At 45.2% G+C, this 16375-nt stretch overlaps 1 pseudogene; it reads left to right on the forward strand.

Annotated features, from left to right (window-relative positions):
- The first annotated feature begins 11125 nt into the window (after positions 1 to 11125).
- Positions 11126 to 11485, forward strand: LOC102874323 (annotated as a pseudogene).
- The last annotated feature ends 4890 nt before the right edge of the window (positions 11486 to 16375 follow it).

The following is a 16375-nucleotide window of genomic DNA, read 5'->3' on the forward strand; positions in this document are numbered from 1 at the left end:
AGCTGTGGCCTCATAGCAAGGGGTTGCATTGCCAACCCAAAGCCAGGCTGTTCAAATCCACCAGTTGCCCCAAAGGAGAAAGATAGACAGTCTCCTCACATGCAATTCACTGCCTCTGAAAACCTATCAGAGTTAGTTCTGACTCGAGGATGCATAAGGATTCTGAAAAGTAGTTTGACAGTTAGTTTCTTACAAGTTCAAACAGATTCACCCCAAAACCTGTGCATGATTGTGATAGAAGTGTGAATTTGTAATAGTTCCAAACTAGAAACAAGCGCATTGTCTCGTAATGGGCAGATGGTTACTAAATGGTAGTATATCCATGCCATGAAATACTATACAGCAATAAAAAAGGACCAAACCTGTTGGCAGACACAATTTGGGTGGATCACAAGGAATCATGCTGAGGGAGAAAGCCAATCATGAAGGTCACATACTATAGGACTCCATTTCATAAGGTTCTTTAAATGACAAAATGAATTAGTGGTCATCAGGGATTAGGGATGATGATTCTGGCAGAGGGTCATGACTATAAAGGCAAAGCCTGAGGGAGATGTTTATAGTGATAGAATAGTTCTGTCTCTTGATTGTTAGAAAATTCTAAATGTGATAAAATGCCATAGAACTATATATACACATTGGGCTAGTGCCATATGCCTGGTGAAAAAATGAAGTTCTGAAAAACATACATGCATATGTAGTATACTTAGATGTATAAATATTTTTTTATCAATACATGTTGTGTGTATATAGAAGGAGTCTTAGATGTGCAGCTTAGATGCTTGACTATTAACTTAAAGGACTATTAAGGGGCAGGATTCTGTTTTTGAGAAATAGACGTTCCATGGGTATAGGAAGCTGATTGTACTGGCCTTTCTCTTGTTCCTCTTTCCAGCTGTGCATCTGTCCACTTGTCCTGTTTTATTATCCATCTGTCTATCCATACATCCAATACCCATCCATCCATCCATCCACCCATCTATCCATTCATCTGACCATCCTTTTTCTCATTCTCTAAACAGCATGTTGATTACAATTTGGTACAAGATACTGTACTAGATTTGGGGAGCTCTGGTGGCCTAGTGGTAAGAAGCGGTGCTGCAATCCCAAAGGCACACAATTCGAATCTACCAGCTGCTCTACAGGAGAAAGGTGATCAGTCTCCTCTCATGTGAATAATTGCCTCTGAAAACCCTCTGGAGAGTCTGCTCAGGGTTGGTTCTGACTCGATGGTATGCAACAACAACAAAGCTGAATAAAACCAAACCAGAGTATCAGTTCATTGTCTAAAAGAGGACTTCTGGCAAAGCAGAGAAGTACACTAAGAGCCTCCGTGAAGCATACATAAGGAGCTGTATGATCCAGTGGCCTGGTGGGTAAGGAACTGCACTATCAACCCAAAGGCTGGAAATTCGGATCCACCAGCTGCTCTGAGGGAAAAGGGTGAACAGTCTGCTCCCATGCAATTTGCAGTCTCTGACAACCTCCTGGTAGAGGCTCAGCAATGGAGTCAGTCGTATCCAGCTAAACGGCCCACGACAACAATGACTTTACCACTTGGAGATGGGAATTGCAGGGAAGATGGCCGTTAGATGTGGACCAAAACAGAAAAGCTGGCAGGGACAGAACATGGGCACTTTACAGAGGAAGAGAAAAGTGATTGTGGATTTCAGACAACAGCATGGCCAGGGGTGGCTGGCTGAAGAGACTATATAGGGGACGGTGAGATGGGAGCGGCAGCCAGGTGTCATGTGACCAGTCAGAGAGAGGTTGGGTCAGACCATCACAGCACTGCCTTGCCAAGTGGGCTGCTGCCCCTGGAGTTGCACAGTTTGGCTCCAAACCCCACCCCTCCTCACCCCACTTTTCCCTTCAAGCCAGCAGCAACCTCTCAGCCCTTGTTATGTCTGGCCACACTGCTGAGTTCCAAGTTTGAAATAGAGAGTGTCAGGTAAGCTGCCAGTGCTGCAAGGTCAGGGCTAGGGCGAGGAGTACTGGAGAAGAATGGGAGGATGGATCCAGGAGTGCAAGTGACCTGCTTGGAGCTCCTGGTGAGTCCCAGACTGGAAGCCAGGCCAGCTCAGCTTGCTGACTATGGCCCACAGAACAGGGTGCTGGCACAACTCCTCAGCACCTTCCAAGCTGTGAGAGCAAAGATGAGTCCTCTCACTTCCTAGCGTGTGGCTGTCTTATCTGTAAAACTGAAAGAGTGCGCTTCACCACCCTCTCAGCTCCTCCCAGTTTAGAATTTCTCTACCTGTGATTCTCAGTTACCAGAAATAAACTCTGTGCCCATGTGCTAGGTGTTAAGAATCCTTTTTAATTACTGCATGCATAACCATGCTACTGGACACTTGCTGCTAAGTGGCTTGATGCCTATCCTCTGGGGTGCTCCCTCTAGACCCCTCCAAGGCCCACAGGTCTCCTTTGGAAGCCAAGACCTTAAATCACGGCCAGTCAGGTTGTGCAGGAGCTCAGCACTGACTCCTGGTCCCAGGCGCTGAGCAACTTGGAGGTGAGTGAGCTGAGCACACAAAAGGCTGTTAGTCACTGAGAGCAGGACCCAGAGAACCTAGAGGGGCTGAAGTTTGCTAGGAGAGGCTCTTGGGGAGGCTGGGAATAATCTGAGCCATTCTCAGAGCTGGAGGTGAGGGCTCCCAGGGAGGAAGGAGGGCGTCTGAGGTGACAGCAGAGTTGCTAGAGATAATCTTTGTAGATCACATAATTGGTGCCAGAGGCCTGCCTGGGGCCCAGGGATGCTAGTTTGAGGATTGGAGCTTGATTTCTTGGAATTTATTTTAAACCTAGTACAGGCTGAGGCAGCAAATGGAAGTTACGCAAAGCTCTCAGTCAGTAGCTAATGAAACACCCACCACAGCCGCCTGCCCACCCGCCCTGTCTGACACCTCCTAACCACTTCATCTTCCGGCCACTGCGGGCCTCTCACCACCAAGCCAGGCCAGCCAGTCCCACTCCGCAAGGGGCCCCAAAGGTGGCGCCTAATTATAGCTGGTTTCCATCTGAATGTGCCCTTCCTCTGAGTCTAGTGCTGTGGGCTTCCTTCTGTCTCTGTGTTCTCTCTCTCTCTCCACCCCCCCTGTCTCTCTCCCTTATTCGCTCTATTCGCTCTCTCTTTCTCTCATTCTCTCTCTCTTTCTCTGTTGGTTTGGAGGAAGACTCATCAACAATTTGCCTTATGTGAATGACACAACCCTGCTTGCTGAAACTGAGGAGGACCTGAAGCACTTTCTGCAGAAGGTCAAGGACTGCAGCCTCCAATATGGATTGAAACTCATTATCAAGAAAGCAAAGATTCTCACCACTGGGCCTGTTGGCAGCATCTTGATGGATGGTGACAAGATTGAGATTGTTGACAGCTTTAGTTTGTTTGGCTCCATAATCAACACTTTTGGCACCAGCAGCCAGGAAATTAAAAGGCGTATTGCATTGGGAAAGTCTGCTGTCAGAGACCTTTCTAGAGTATTGAAGAGCAATGACGTCACTCTGAAGAATAAGGTGCACCTGATCCAAGCCATAGTCTTTGCAATCACTTGCTATGCATCAGAGAGCTGGACAGTCACTAGAGATGATAAAAGGAGAATTAATGCCTTTGAGATGTGGTGTTAGAGAAGAGTATTGAATATACCATGATTGCTAAGAGAACAACCATGTTCGTCCTGGAGAGGGTAAACCAGGCTACTTTTTGGAGGCAAGGATTCTGAAGCTTTATCTGACATACTTTGGACATGTTGCAAGGTGGGACCAGTCCTTGGAGAGGGACGTCATGCTTGGGAGGATAGAGGGACAGCACAGGAGGGGAAGACCCTCAAAAGATGGATTGATTCAGTGACTGGGATAATGGGGGAAGGTGTGTCAGAGACTTAAGATTGGCACTGGATAGAGCAGGGCTTAGGGCTGTTGTACATGAAGTCTCTATGAGTCGCAGACGACTCAATGGCACACAACAACAACAACAACAACAACAACACTGGTTTGTCTACAAAGTTCATATACATTATGATTCACACTGTCCTTCATTCACATTGTATTTCATACAATCGTTCCCATTCATGATGTTTTATAAAATTAATCACCATTTAACTATGCCCACCATTACTGTCTTTCCATATCGCCACCGGATTGTTCCCATTTCCTTTACTGCTCCCTCCCTTCACCCACCAAATTGTGTGACCCTATGATATCCCCTCTGCCTATTCTTACACCTCTGCTCCCACCTCTCCCCCCTTGGATTCTCATACCTATTTTACTAGTTATCTTTCTATTTCTACATAATGGTCTTATGCAGTATTTGTCCTTATGAGACTGAGTTAGTTCACTTAGCATGATGTTCTCCAGTCCCTCCCAAGTTAGGTAATAATTTTTTTTAAATAATTGCTCCTGCATACTGCATAGTATTCCATCATATGAATGTACCAGGATGTCTTGATCCATTCAATTGCAGTTGTACATCTGGATTGTTTCCATGTTCTTGAGATGTTGAATAACGCTGCTATGAACATCGGTGTACAAGTGTCTGCTTATGCCTCAGATCTCATTCTCTTGGGGTATATGCCAAACAGTGGTATAGCTGGGTGATATGGAATGTCTATGTTCAGCTTTTTGAGGAAGTGCCAAACTGCCTTTTAGAATGGTTGTACCATTTTACAGTCCCACCAATAATGTATGAGAGTTTCTATCTCATCACATCGTCTCTAACATTTATTACTTGCTGTTCTGTTAAACTTTGCTACTGGCATGAGATGATTGTCTATCTGTTCTTGGTCCAACTTTATCCAAGCTGGGCTTCAGGTTAACTATATAGCCAGCGAATTGCTGGGGCTCGGGCCTGGGCTACCCATAGGGAGCCCACAGCCTTTCTTTGGGCCCCCTCTGCCCAATAGCTCAGAAGCAAACCTCACGAGTAGTAATAGCAGTTGGTTCTAGAACTTACTGAACACTTACTGTACTGTTACTATCCTCCTAACAGCTGGTGAAGGGGGTACTCTTTATTATTACTGCCTATGACAGCACATAACAACAACAACAACATATGATATTGGTTTTTTTTTATTTAAGCCTCTTATTTAGAATCAACAAGACTTCATGGAGGGCCTTTGCATTTAAAAACTGGTTGTTATTATATTTTGGAGGAACATTCTTGTAAGAGGTACAGCACTCTTCTGTCAGTTTGCTGTACTGAGGTAATCTGGGCTTGCTGTGATGCTGAACCTTGTGTCATTGGGGTGTCAAATGCCGTTAACAGTTACCCATGGTGGAAAGTATTTGGTGGAGCTCCTAGTTTAAGATAAGTTTGGAAGCAGTAGTGTAATCCACTTCCTAAACAATATGCCTCTGGAAACTCTTGTGAAATTTGATAAATGACAATAGTTGTAGAAAGGCTTCAGGTATTTTGTTCATAAGGTTGCTATAAGTCGTGCTCGACTCAATAGCAATCAACAACAACAACATGACTGTCAGACTTCTGTGTCAACCTGGCTATTGTTGTGGTTAGGAACTGGCAAGTATGACTCACAGTGACCATATGAACCCTGTTCTATCCTGTGCCAGCCTCATCATCTCTAATAGACCTGGAGCTCTGGTAGCTTAGTAGTAAGGACTTCTGCTGTCAGCACAAAGATACATGGTTCAAATCCACCAACTGCTCTGTGGGAGAAAGATAGGCAGTCTCCTTCCATGTGACTTACGGCCTCTAAAACCTGCCTAAAGGATGGTTCTGACTTGACAGTATACAACAGCAACAACATGGCTAGATTACTAAAAACAAACAAAAAAAATCATAATCTACCCAGTTGATGTCCAGTCTTCCCTTACTCATGGCAATCTCACATGTATCAGAAAACTGCTCTATAGGATTTTCAACGCAGCGCAGGAGGGGAAGGCCCTCTATGAAGTGGATTGATTCAGTGACTGGGATAATCGGGATGGGTGTGCCAGAGACAGTGCGATTGGCACAGGAGAGAGCAGGGTTTAGGGCTGTTGTACATGGGGTCGCTATGAGCCGCAAGCAACTCGATGGCACAAAACAACAACAACACAATTGTAGGGAAATAGTCTGCTAGGCTTTTCCTCCATGGTGCTGCAGGGCAGATTGGAAGGGCCACTGTTCAGTTAGCTGTTAAGTTCAGTAGGAAGTCCTGGTGGCTTAGTGGTAAGGAGTTGCACTGCCAACCTAAAGTTCGAGTCCACCACTGCTCCAAGTGAGAAAGATGGGCAGTCTCCTCCCATGTGATTTACAGCTTCTGAAAATGGACTGGAGGATCAGATTTGAGCTGGTTTTGACTCAATGATACATAATAACCACAACTGAGTTCAGACCAATTCAATTAAACTAAAATGTGCCTGACTCAAGTCACTGGATTTTCAACTGCTTCATATGCATATGTGAGCTGGACAATGAATAAGGCACACCTTAGTCTTCAGACTGATGTCTTTTCTCCTTAGTATTTTAAGATGATCCTCTGGCATCAAATTTACCCAATGCAATATGCTGTTTCATTTTTTGATGCTGCTGCATCCATAGAGGTGGATTGGTAATCCAAGTAAAATTCAGTCTTTAACAACTTCAGTCTTTTCTCCATTTGTCGTGGTCATGGTATGAGGATTTTTGTTTTCTTGATGTTGAGATGCAGTCTGTATTGAAGACTATAGTCTGAACTTTTTTATTAAATACTTTAAGTCCTTTTTCTGCCAAGTTGTATCATCTGTATAACACAGGATATTAATGAGTCTTCCTCCAATCCTGATGCCACATTCTTGTTCATTACTTCAAACTTCTCAGACAGACAAATTGTTGTTGATATTATGTACTGTTGCATCAGAATTGACCCATAGCTGCCCCTGCCATGGGTTTTTAGAGACAGTAAATCACATGCGAGAAAATGGCCTTTCTTTCTTTTGTGACACAGCCAGTGGATTCAAACTACGTACCTTTGGTTTAGCAATGCAACTCCTTACCACTAGGCCACCAGAGCTCCCACTCAGGCAGACACAGATATGAATTTATGTGGTTTATCTGGCCAACCTTAATCACTTAACAGATAACATGTGGGTCAAAACCTCACAATTGGTAAGTGGGGGAGCCAGGATTCAAGATCAGGCAGCCTGAGTTCTGAGCAAGGACTCTCAACCTCTGAAAGCAAATTATTTTCCATTCATTCCAACCCATGGTGACTCCATGTGTTGTAGAGAAGCGAGAGCTCCATAAAGTGCTCAGTGACTGATACTCTGCGAAGTCACCTGCCTATCCTTTCTTCGGAGACCCTTTTGGGTGAGTCTGAACCTATAACCTTTTGATTAGCAGTCAGATACCTAACCAGTATGTCACCTGATTTCTTAACACTTGGTCATAGATTTTACACATGTTAGCGCATTGCATTCATTTAACCTAAACCGAACCAGCTGCTGTTAAATTGGTTCCAACTCTGACCCTGTAGAACAGAGAAGAAGTGCCTCACGGGACTTCCAAGGGTTTCATCTTTACAGAAGCAGACCTACCTCACCTTTCCCCTGTGTAGCAATTGGTGGGTTTGAACTGCCAACCTTTTGGCTAATGGGCCAATGTGTTGTCGGCTGAGGACAAGAGTAAGAAAGAGACAGGATACCAAGAATGGAGGGAAAAGCAGAGAGTGTAAATGCAGGGGCGAACAGCTTGAAAAACCGAAACACTGAACACAGCTTCCCTGTGACTTTATTAAAAAGTGTCAGGGAGCAAATCACAAAGATAATTTTATGCAAATGAAGCTAAGCTCTCTCTATTGAAAATGTTATGCTTGACTCAGGAGGAAGGGGTTAGCAAATACGATCTTAAGAATTGTGAAAATACCTGAAGATCTGCCTTGGCGCTTGACCCCTGTGACCTGTCTTGGGGAATGCCAGTTTGTATCTGCATCTCCCTCATATCCTGATATAGCATTCGGTTTATCATTAATATTTAGTTTGATACTTGGTTTGCCACTGCGATGCTTAATCTACTATGCCACCAAGACTTTTTTCTTAATAAGACAGAAAGATTAAGCAACTTGCCCAAGGTCACACAGCTTTATAAATGGAGACACTGGTGCTAGTTCACATGTGTGTGATCCCAGGACCAGAGTACTGTCCACTCCCATAAGTGGCATGCTGGTAAATGTTTAACGGCCAACTCCCCAGAAAATAAGTGCATACATACCTATGTGCATGAGTTTATTATGAGTTTCACTGATTTAAAGGATGTGCAGCACTCTGTGTTTACAAGCAATAGTAATTGAAGTAACTCCTTTATTATAAATGCCATTGAGTCATTTGATTGTCTCAGGAAGGCTTTGTGTGATGTTTCCTAAACGCTAAGACCTTAGAGTAGTCAAACTGTTGTTGTTGTTGTTGTTACAACGGAAAAGTAAGTGTAGTTCCAACATGAATATACATTGAGTTGGTTGATATTTTCATTTCTGCTAATGAGTGAGAGGAAAATGAAAACACATGTCGAAACTTCTCTTGCTCATCAGTGACACGAGAGACTCCTCTGATGAATCATATAATAGTGATTAAATACAGGCGTGTTGCTGTTGTCACTGGGGGCTTCCAAGTCAGTCCTGGCTCATAGCGACCTGATGTACAATAGAGCAAAACGGTGCTGGTCCTGCACTGTTCTCACAGGAGAGCCTGCGGGGGCAGCCTCTGTGGGAACTCATCTCATTGAGGGTCTACTTTGTTTCCTTTGACCCCTAACTTGATCCAGCCTGAAGTCCTTCACCAAGGACTGGTCTCTCCTGATAGCATGCCCACACCTCGTAGCCATTGAGGACCACCACAGTAAAGCAGTTTTCACACTAAAGCAAATTACAGGAATCCCCCCCCCACCCCGCCCAAGTGCCCATAGAAGTTATTTTTACACTGTGAAAGGAAGACCTTCAACCAGGTGGATGACACGGTGACTGCTGCAGTGGGCTCTGGTGTGTCAGGAAGTGTGAGGATGGCACAGGATAGGGCAGGGTTCAGATTTTTGGTTCATACGGTGGCTATGAGTCATACTCGACGGCACCTAACAACAACAAAGAATGACTACCATTAAAATAGGCTTTAAAATTTAATGTCCTTTTAAATACTTTTCTCCATTGTTTTCTTAAATCTAGACAATTTATACAAAACTAGTCATTTTCCAGTTTCCATAGTGTAAATGATCCCACCGTGGCTGACTTAAAACCACCAAGAGAAGGTCAGCATAAGGAGCTGGGCAGAGATGGGAACACTGTTAGGTGGTGTCTACCATACAGAGACAGTGGGCTTAAGGAACCCCAAGAGCACAGAGAATGCTAAACTGTAATAGAATAAACAAATTGCACAAGAGGAGACTGCCCATCTTTCTTCCTTGAAGCAGCTAATTGATTCAAACCCTCTACCTTTGGACTGGCAGTGCAAATACTTTTCACTAGGTCATCAGAGCTCCAGAAGAGTGCAGCCTTGAATGTTCAATGATCTGCAGTTCTGCTCTATACTTATGGGGTTGCCCTCAGTTGTTGTTGTTGTTGTTGTTATGTGCTGTCGAGTCGTTTGCGACTCATAGCGACCCTATCTGCCCTCAGTTAACATTGATTTAACAACAACTAACAACAATAAAGACTACAGCCTTCAATATGGATTACATCTTAGTGTCAAGAAAACAAAGGTCCTTACCATTGAGCCAATAGATAACATCATGATAGATGCAGAAAGGATTGAAATGGTCAAGGATTTCCGCCTACTTGGATCCACAATCACATGCTAGGTACCATCAAGCAGGAGATAAGGAGCAATGATGTCTGTTTGAAGACTAAGGTGCGACTGATCCAGGCCATGGTCTTTTCAGTCCTGTGCTATGCATCTGAGAGCAGGATAATGAATAAGCATAATAGAAGAATTGATGTCGTTAGGGAGCTCTGGTAGCCTAGTGGCAAGAAGCTGTGTTGCAATCCCAAAGGCATGCAGTTCAAATCTACAGATGGTCTGCTGGAGAAGGAGAGGCAATCTCCTTCTGTGCAAGTCAGATCTGATTCAGCGATACACAACAAGGAGAGAAGAAAAAACAGAAGAAGAAGGATTGATAACTTTGAGTTGTGGTTTTGGAGAAGAGTACTGAATATCCCCTGAACTGCCAAAAGAATGAAAAAGTATGTCTTGGGAAAGGTGCAGCCAGAATACTCCTTGGAGGCAAGGATTGGTGAAGCTTCACCTCTCATACTTTGGGCATGTTTATAGGAGAGGTTTTTCTTTAGAAAAGGGTATCATAATTGGAAAGGGAGAGGGTTAGCTAAAGAGAGGACCTTCCCAGTGAAATGGATTGACAGTGACTGCAGCAGTGGACTCAAGTATATCAGAGATGGTAAGGGTAGCACAGGATTCAGATCTGTTGTTTACAGGGTTGCTGTGAGTCATATGTGCCTTGATGGCACGGAACAAGAAGAAACTTTGTTTTAGTGTAATTGATTGAACTGTAATGGCTAAAAGTAGTAGCTGTGGCTAGAAGTCAGCTCACAAAATTCCTGAGATTTTTACCAACTCACAAACCTGTACAAGCTCTTCGTAGCATCAAGTCTGCACCACACCCATCTACCCTCAGAACTTCTGCCAATCATTTTAATTCAGTAAAACCGTGGAACAAGTTGTGAGCTGAAGCAGCATAAAAAGGCATTTTGGAATGATGTGCATGCAATTAGAAACTAAAATTTGGATTTGAATAGATAACGAACAGGTAAGCCCAGGAAGAGCTAACTCTTAGAACGTTACGAAGTTCTTTTTATTATGCTCTATCATCCATACAACATTTCTGTGAAAGTGGGTGTAAAATGCTCCTCATTTTGTAGGTGAGAAAAAGAGGAGATTTGTTTAGGACCACAAGACTAGACTGTAATTGGACCAAGACTCAATGAGTTCCAGATGATCCCACTAGGAGAGGAATTAGAAGCTCGTTATCATCAGTTTCTACTCATGGTAGAAATTGCACAAACTCCTTGGGAGGAGAGCCCTGGCTGTCTGCTCCCATGAAGAGTCCAGCCGAGGCTCTCAGAGGAACACATGGTCCTGGAGGTCTGCCTCACCCACTGTCTGCCGTCCTCGGGGAACAAGTCAGCCAGGAAGCTGTGCTGCAGCCATGGCTTTAAAGGACACAGGAGAGCCCCATGGAACCAGAGGTGGCCTCTCACTGCATTAGAATAACCCTCCCCAGCCGCAACGTAAAATCCCTGGGAAAGGTGTGTGCCAAGGATGAGAACATCAAGGTGCAGGCACCAGTTAGCATCCCTGCCAAGACTCTGAGAATCACTCCAGGAAGAGAATCACCCTAGAAAGACCCTGTGTGGTGAAGATTCCAAGTCCTGGGATCAGCTCCAGATGAGGACCCACAAATGACTCATGGACTTCCTTGCACAGGCCTTCTGAGATCACAAAGCAGATCACTTCCATCAGCATTGAGCCTGGGGAAGAAGTTGAAGTCACCATTGCAGATGCCTAAGTCAACTATTTTAATAAATTGATTATCTGTTGGTTAAAAAAAAGAAAAGATTACAGCCTAGGAAGCCAAATGGGGCAGTTCTGAAGGGCTGCTATGAATTTGAATCAACTCAACAGCACGTAACAGTAACATACTCATTAGCAGAACCTTAGTATAGATCAGACATAAAGGTCAGAGAAGCTATACGTGGTGGTAACTCTCTTTGAAGATGTATTTCCAGGTGGTGCGAATGGATAACACCTAGAATACAGATTAAAGTTAACAAATGCACATGTATTTATTGCCTTGTCCAAGTGGAGGTATTTTAGCGTCCACATAGCAATCCTATAAACAGTAGAAATCATCTCAAATACTAGCTGAATTTCTGCCCTGAGCCCTACTCTGATCCCTCCACCAATTCCCAAGCAAACCACAGAGCCATGGGGATCTGTCCAAACTCTAGTTAGAATCTGGAGGCAGTAGCTGGCTCCTGGCATGCCAGAAGCCAGAAGTGTTCACTGTCCTGGAATAGGCCCCTAACTCACAATGACCCTTGCACAACCATGTCAGACCCCCATGACCCATAGAGTTTTATTGTCTTATTTTCAGAAGTAGATCACCAGGTCTTTCTTCCTAATCTCTCTGAGTCTGGAAGCCCAGCTGAAACCTGTCCAGCAGCGCAGCAACACACAAGCCTTAGTCAGTGCAGGGCCAACTTCAGTGTGTGTCAAAAAACATGAAAGTCTGGATAGGAAGACAAAACAAACAAAACCCCCTGAGATTGTCAGGTGTCTTGCCCAGAATTCCCTTCTGGGTTTTGGATTTTATCTCTACCTTTCATCATCTGAGGCTATTTTAGGACTGCAGGTTACAGAAAGCTGATAGCTAAGCAAATGATTCTTGTGCATGGAGAATGGCTATAGAAATTATGTTCAGAGCAACACAATTGACTATTGCCCTGTGGATATTGATCAGCCTTTCCAATTTCACATCAATTTGCAAATTCCTTTCCAATTCTTCATGACCTATGATATATCTACACTTTGGAGAGCCCTCTTTGAATCTTACTAGTTTCTCTATTAGTTAATGAGCTAAAGGAACTCTCTGACCCAGGCTCACTGTATGGGTGTGAGAGTCATGCCTCATTTGGAGATGCGTTAGTTTGCACACACACCACCCAGGGATCTTGCTAAAGGACAGGCTATTTTGTGAAGTCTGAGATCTGGGTTGAGAGTCTGCATTTCTAAGGTCTTTGGTGAGGCCAGTGCGTTGATCCCCAAACCCACCCGAGCAGCAAGGCTTCAGTGTGTTAAACTGTTCATGTGTGTATGTCTATGCCATTCAGTACCTACACCTTCAAACCAAAACAGAAATGCTGTTGGGGAGATTTCAACGTAAGCTGCCCCACTGTGTGTCAGAGTAGAGCTCTGTGGGATTTCCTGTGGGTGATTTGTTGATAGTAAGTCACTCGGTCTTTTGTCTGAGGCCGCTCTGGGTGAACTTGAACCTCCAAACTTTTGGTTAGTAGCTAAACAGATGAACTGTTTGCCCCACTCAAGGACTCCTAGCTGTTGTTATGTTTGCTCAATTAGCATAAACCAGAAAACCAGACCCACTGCCATTGAATAAGTTCTGACTGACAGCTTGCCCACAGGACAGACAGCTGCTCCGTAGGGTTTCCAAGGCTGTAACCCTTAGAGAAGCAGACAGCCCCATCCTCCTCCCACAAAGGAGATGGTGAGATTGAAGCACCAGCCCATATTCTAGTTAGAGGCTGAGTGCTTAACCTTTGTGCCACCAGGGCCCCTCTAATTAGCATAGTCAGTCTTATTGCTGCCAAATCTGAACTGACTCATCACTGACCCTCAAGCAGGTTGTCAGAGGCTGTGAATCAGACAGAAGGAGATTGCCTGTCTTTCTTCCTCAAAGGAGCTGGTGGATTCGAGCTACCTGCCTATGGGTTGACAGTACAACTCCTTACCCACTAGACCACAAGAAATCCCTATAATTAGCATAAGGAGAGTTGGAATTATTTTCCTTCATGAAATTTATGGTAAACTAGGATTCACTGTCTTTACATGAAACAGCCAAAACAGGGTTCCCATCTGGCCTTGGGCATATCACCCCAAGAAATAGAGACAGGAGCTAACTATTCCCTGTTCCTCTCAGAGTCCAGAGATTAGCTCGAGCCCTGGGGGAGCTCCTGGAGCCCCGTCAGCCCCTCCTTGAGCCTAAAGCTTAGACCACAGTGGAGTCTCTGCACACCGGGAGCTTTCACAGATTCTGATGCTGAGGCAGGTGACTACCTGCTCTACCCTGGTTTCCTCCCACTCACAGGGGAAAGCTGGTGATGCAGCTTTGGGTCAGCATTCTCCGCTCTGGGGCAACAACCAAGGGCACAGATCTCCAGCTCACCAGGTTCTGGATCTCTCTAAACTTGTGGGGACATATCACCACGAGAGCCAGAGAAAGCAGTGAATCTGAGAAGTAGTGACACAGGGACACATTGAGCTTCTTGGTCTGTGTGCTGGACAGAGGGACCTGAGAAGCATGCATTTCAAAGTACTAGCTCTAATCCTCCTTCTGCCATGGACATACCAGGCCCTTTCTCCCTGCAAGCCTCAGATTATCCACCTGTGCTATGGGAACAACAGCATTTCGAGCCAGGACTTGTGGCGAGGGGAGAGAATAGGTTGGAGGTGAGAATTCTAGCAGTATTCTTGCTTCTAAAACACTCCTTATATTTTGCTTGATGGTCATTTCTCACTACCCAGGTTGTGGCTCAAACATTCTCTGCTAGAGACCTGCATCCACATCTTCGGCCTCAGACTGCTTTATTTTTTTTATAACATTCATCGCTGAGATCTCTCTCTCTCTCTCTCTCTCTCTCTCTCTGTGTGTGTGTGTGTGTGTGTGTGTGTGTGTGTGTGTGTGTGTGTGTGTGGTGTGTTTTATCTACTTACCCTCTCATCTCTCTTCCTGACTGCTGGGCCTTGAGGTCTCTGGGAGGATGTTTTCAGAACCACAGAGGATACTGATGCTGTGCAATCAAAGCTGACAGCTGTCTAGTCCTTTGGCCACTGAGTGGATGCTCTTCAGCCTTGGGATTCTGCCCACGGCAGGAGGAGGACCCATCCAGTTCTATCCAGCACCTGCCAGGAGCCAGCTGGACATGAGACCCCAGATGCTCCCATCCTCGCTTTACCCACATAACCTGGGAGGCGGATGGATGCCTCACACTGCAGATGAGGAAGCAAAAGTGTCTTCTGGTTAAATCACCAGGCTAGAAGCCACGAGACCAGTGTCTGGGACCAGGCTCATCTCATTTCAAGGTCAAGTCTCAACCCAGTAGAGAAACAGTAAGGTCTGCAGACAGAGGGAAGGCGTCTTAATGGAGGGGGCTCCTTCTGAGTGTGAATGACCCCCAGATGTGCCCTGCAACCTGGGACACATGAACCTCCCTCTCCAGAATCATCACCCATCACAGGCTATAATCTAGTTCTTTTAAACTTCCTCATGCACGCCTACTTTGTCAGCCTGCCCTGCTCTCAGCCTTTGCTCAGACTTTCCTTTGCCCCTACCTGGAAAAACACAATCCACTCTATGAGGTTTGGTTTCTATCCTAAACCCAGGATGCCTTCATTTAATCCTCACAGCAGCTCAATCAACCTGATTCTCTTACTGCTTGCTTTTTATAGGCAAGAAAACTGAGACTAGAGGGTAAATATATTGCCCAGAGTCACCCAATGATGCCAGTGTATCTGGAGGCATCCACGTCTCTCTGTCTCACTCACTTTGCCTTGTACATTCTCTGTCCTTGAGGAGAGACTGCAAGACGTTGGATCTGATAACAAAAGAAACCAGACCAAACCCACGGCTGTCAAGTCCATTCTGACACCTGGTGTGCCTACAAGACACAGTAAAATAGCTCTTTGAGTTCCCAACGCTGTAGATGTTTGCAGAAGCAGACTGTCACAGCTTTCTCCCTCAGACCTGCTAATAGGTGTAAACCCCTGACATTATGGCTATCAGATAAGTGCTTAACTGCTACACCACCAAGTTTCCATGCTATGAGAACTTAGCATAAAAGAGAGAGGTCTTCCTGGGATGGGAGTTGCTGATGAAACCAGCAGGTTCTAAACCCCAGGGTGGCCTCCTGGGGCCTGTTCCCAGTTCTCCAGCTTTGATGAGGCATGCCAGACTCTATTTTTTGATCAAAGCATATGATTCCTCCTTGTTCCTATCCCAGAGGGAGCAGAAGCTTCCCTTGTGGGGAGAGTTGACATTCTTTTGTGTTTGTGGGGGTTGGATGAAAGAGAACGGGGATGGGGGGGGCTTGTGGAAAGCAGCCTGGTAGTATTTTGGTTCCTGTGGGCAATCCCCCATTCACTCAGCAAGGAACAGACTGGACGCTGCCACTGTGCACTGTGGGACTGGCTGTCCACACCTTCTTTGGGGGACCATTGCTCTTCTGAATGTGCACCCCGCTTTCTGTACTTTCTCTCCTCCTTTTGTCTTCTTCTCTGACCTCTGTCCACTGACAGGTTGGGAATATCATATCCATGCACTTCCCTATCCCTCTCTGCCTCCTTGCCACACCATCACCCCCAGCCCTGCTCTTTTGTCAGTAAAGTTATCTTTTGACTTAGTGTAGACTCCCCTTCTTAAACCTCTCCCCCTCCCCAAGCAGATCTTTTGATGAGTTTTATTGGGCAGTGCTTACTATGGAGGAATGTGTGATAATGGTGGAATTTCAGGCATCTGGGCATCAGACTTCTGAGCAGCATCTGGCTTCCCCAGGCTCCAGCAGACCAGGAATCTAGTGTGTTTAGGAGACTGTGTATTTATTCTCTGCACCTAGAGACTGAGGGAAGGCATGCCTTCTTGGGTAATACTCAGACCTGGCTGCTC

Source organism: Elephantulus edwardii, unplaced genomic scaffold (assembly GCF_000299155.1).
Source record: "Elephantulus edwardii isolate Elephantulus edwardi_28Jun2011 unplaced genomic scaffold, EleEdw1.0 scaffold00066, whole genome shotgun sequence".
NCBI classification, from domain to species: Eukaryota; Metazoa; Chordata; class Mammalia; order Macroscelidea; family Macroscelididae; genus Elephantulus; species Elephantulus edwardii.